Raw genomic sequence first — 4,361 nt, 5'->3', positions numbered from 1 at the left:
CTGGAGGAGCTGGTCCAATGAAACCCTCTTTCATTTGTTTGTTTTTAAGTTTAAAAATTTTTTGTTTTTCTACAGTGTTTAAAGGTTACTTTCCATGTATAGTTATTACAAAATATTGGCTATGTTCCCTGTGTTATACAATACATCCTTGAGCCTGTCTTACACCCAATCATTTGTACCTCCCACTCCCCCCACCCCCAGTGAAACATTCTTAATGCCCAGGCTGTATAACTATTTATTGGGGTGACGTGATCATTCAGAAAATACAGGATAGCATTCGTGTTCTTACCTGTTGGTGCCAAAGGAAGAATAACTCTAAGGACCACGGCTCAAGTGGCTTGAGTTCCCACTAGTGCAGAAAACCATAGATGCATCAAAAGGTCCTCAGATCCAGCCTCAGAAGCTGGCCTGCTGCTGGGTTGCCACCTCCTCATTGTGGGGATGTCTTCAAGATGGTCTCAGTGTCCTACCCTCCTGATCTGGCATAAACATTTGAGGATTTTAGTCTTCCCTCTCCTTCACCCCACTAAGGAGAGACAAGTCTCATAATGGTCCAACTCCCTGACCCGGCCCTGAGCAGAAACGGAACAAGAAGTAACTGAGGGACTTGCCTGGTGGCACAGTGGTTAAGAATCCGCCTGCCAATGCAGGGGACACGGGTTCAAGCCCTGGTCGGGGAAGATCCCACATGCGGCGGAGCAACTAAGCCCGTGCGCCACAACTACTGAGCCTGCACTCTAGAGCCCGTGAGCCACAACTACTGAGCCTGCACTCTAGAGCCCGTGAGCCACAACTACTGAGCCTGCACTCTAGAGCCCGTGAGCCACAACTACTGAGCCTGCACTCTAGAGCCCGTGAGCCACAACTACTGAGCCTGCACTCTAGAGCCCGTGAGCCACAACTACTGAGCCCACGTGCTACAACTATTAAAGCCCGTGTGCTGCAACTATTAAAGACCGTGTGCTGCAACTATTAAAGACCGTGTGCTGCAACTACTGAAGCCCGCATGCCTAGAGCCTGTGCCCCGTAACAAAGAGAAGCCACCGCAATGAGAAGCCCACACACTGCCACAAAGAGTAGCCCCTGCTCGCCGCAACTAGAGAAAGTCCACGCGCAGCAATGAAGACCTAATGCAGCCAAAAACTTCATCCCTGTCCCTCTTTAAATGTGTCAAAACCAGACGTGGGAAACTTCCCTGTTGGTCCAGTGGCTAAGAATACAGGGGATGTGGGTTCGATCCCTGGTCGGGGAACTAAGATCCCACATGCCGCGGGGCAACTAAGCCCGCCACAACTACTGAGCCCACACGCCACGACTAGAGAGAAGCCTGCGCGTTACAACGAAGAGCCCCTGCACCACAATGAAAGATCCCATGTGCTGCAACTAAGACCCGACGCAGCCAAAAATAAATAAATATTTGCTTTATAAAATGCTTGCTTTATAAAAAACAAACAACATCAGACATGTGGGATTTCTTTGTCCCTTTTCTATAACCTGTCATCCAACACAGAACATTCCAATGGTTACTTAATGTTTCATTAATCCTGTCTCAGTATGAGTCAGCACACTTTTATTGGTAAATGATGGAAAACACAACTTAAATTGGTTCAGTATTTTTTTAAGGTGGGGAGAGGGTGTATTTGTTCATGGGACTGAAAACTACAGAAGAGCTGTCTTCAGACGTGACTTGACCCAAGGCTCAGTAGTGTCACCATGATCTTAGTGTCTCTCTCTCTCTTTGTTTTTATTTTTTTATTTTTTTAAAAACATTTATTTATTTATTTGGCTGCACTGGGTCTTAGGTGCGGCATGCGGGATCTTTAGTTACAACATGCAGGATCTTCATTGCGGCATGCGGGTTCTTAGTTGCGGCATGTGGGATCTAGTTCCCTGATCAGGGATTGAACCCGGGTCCCCTGCATTGGGAGCACAGAGTCTTAACCACTGGACCACCAGGGAAGTCCCTCTCTCTTTGTTTTTACCCTGCTTCCCTGTTTCCCTTTCGGACAGGTCTTTCAAATGATGGCCCCTAGCAGTTCCAGACCTGTTACTTCACCACTTCAAGACCCTCAGAAAAGAAAGATCTTCCTTTCTCCAGCAATGTGAACAAAATCCCAGGTCTAACTCTCATTGGCCTGAATTGGATCACACGCTTAATCACATGTTTATCCCTCAACCCATCACTGTGGCCAAACACATGGGATGTGCCACCTCCCTGTACCTGGGGTCAGATGCCCTTTCTGGGAGGAGTCAGCATGTGGACTGAGAAGGGTGAATGCTATAAGGAAAAACCATATGAAGTTAACAAAAGAAGGGATGCTGAATGGCAGAAACAAGATGTCTAGTCACTCATGTTGAGAATATATTGTCATTCCAGCTACTAACAAGACACTAGTAATACAGGGGCAAGGCACATTTGGGGGGTCATCTCTCCTATCCACCACAGTCCTGCAGGAGCTGGCTGTCCTCTGGCTCTCTGCCCAGCTCACCCCTCCCCACCCAGAGTGGGAGCCCCCAGCTGCCATCTTTCCTCCATACATTCCAGCTTAAGGGCCTAGAGGTGACTGTCCAGTGGAAGTGTCACCCTCACCCATGCAAAGCCAATCAGATCCTCTCTCCTGACACTTTTCGGGATTCATAGACAGCTAGATGATGTCTGAGGGTGATGTCTGAGCTGCATCGATCAGGACAGGGCCTCTCCCACTATGCGGAACAGAGTGAGGAGACCCAGACTGTGGAAAGGGGAAAAGATGCTGCCTGCCCTTCCTGCTTCCAAACCCTGAAGAGGCCTCATTACACACATACTTGGGTCCCCTGGGATACATCCCCTTTTTCATTTCCTTAAATTAATCTCTGATTCTTGCAACAAAAAGCACCTACTATGTGCCAGCAGTGACTATAAGACATAGCCCTTCCCCTCACAAAGTTACAGGGTCTTATAATTCAATAAGAAAAACTCATCATACACTTAAAAAAAAAAAAAAAGGTCAAAGGCTAAAAATAGGCAGTTCACAGTCCAGGAACGACAGGTGGCCAGCAAAGTGTAGCTCAACTTTACTTGTATTAAGGAAACTGCTGATTAAACAGCAAGATATTGTTAGTCACCCAATTGATTGACAAAGATTTTAGAGTTTGATACTATCAGGAATGGGGAGGGTATGAGGAAAGGGGACACACAACTGAAATGTGTCAACTACTAGGGCTAATTTGGTTTTGTTTCTTAAATTTATTTATTTATTTATTTTTGGCTGCACTGGGTCTTCGCAGCTGCACGCGGGCGCAGGATTTCTCTAGTTGTGGCAAGCGGGGGCTACTCTGTTGCAGAGCACAGGCTCTAGGCGTGAGGGCTTCAGCTGTGGCACGCGGGCTTAATAGTTGTGGCTCGCAGGCTCTAAAGGGCAGGCTCAGTAGCTGTGGCACACGGGCTTAGTTGCTCTGCGGCATGTGGGATCTTCCCGGACCAGGGCTCGAACCCATGTGACCTGCATTGGCAGGCGGATTCTTAACCACTGCGCCGCCAGGGAAGCCCCACTAGGGCCACTTCGGAAAGCCATTTAACCAAATCTATTGAAATCTAAAAATGCACAGACTCCTAAAGGCAATGTGGTATCCTGGATTGGATCGTGAAACAGATAAAGGACATTAGTGGAAAAGCTAGTGTTATGGACTGAATTGTGTCCCCTCCTAAATTCATATGTTGAAGACTTAACCCCCAGTGTGACTGTATTTGGAGATGGCCTTTAGAGTGGTAATTAAGGTTAAATGAGGTCATAAGGATGGGGTCCTAATTCCATAACACTAGTGTCCTTCTAAGAGGAAGAGATACCAAAGAGCTCTCTCTCCCTCCGCATGCAGGTATGCACAGAAGAAAAGCCATGTGAGGACACAGGGAGAGAGGCCTCATAAGACAACCCTGTTGGCACCTTGATCTTGAACTTCCAGCCTTCAGAACTGTGAGAAAATAAATTTATGTTGTTTAAGTCACCCAGTCTGTAATATTCTATTATAGCAGCCTGAGAAGAGTAATACAACTAATGAAATCCAAATAAAGTCTACAGTTTAGTTCATAGTAATATGCAAAAGTTGGTTTCTTAGTCTTGACAAATGTACCGTGATAATGTAAGATGATAACAGTAGAGGAAACTGGGTGAGGGATATATGGGAACTCTCAGTACTCTGCAACTTTTCTATAAATCTAAATTTATTCCAAAATTTTAAAAAGTTTATTTGCAAAATGCACATACCCTCTGATCCAGCGATTCTACACTGGAGAAACGTACATGTACAAGAAGATATGGATCAAGGGTGTTCCTTGCATGTCAGGTAATGACAACCCAGGAATTACCTAACTGACCTTCAGT

This window comes from Lipotes vexillifer, unplaced genomic scaffold, assembly GCF_000442215.2.
Source record: "Lipotes vexillifer unplaced genomic scaffold, Lipotes_vexillifer_v1.1 scaffold1129, whole genome shotgun sequence".
NCBI classification, from domain to species: domain Eukaryota; kingdom Metazoa; phylum Chordata; class Mammalia; order Artiodactyla; family Lipotidae; genus Lipotes; species Lipotes vexillifer.
The sequence above is the reverse complement of the archived record's forward strand: the minus strand, read 5'-3'. Positions refer to the sequence as shown.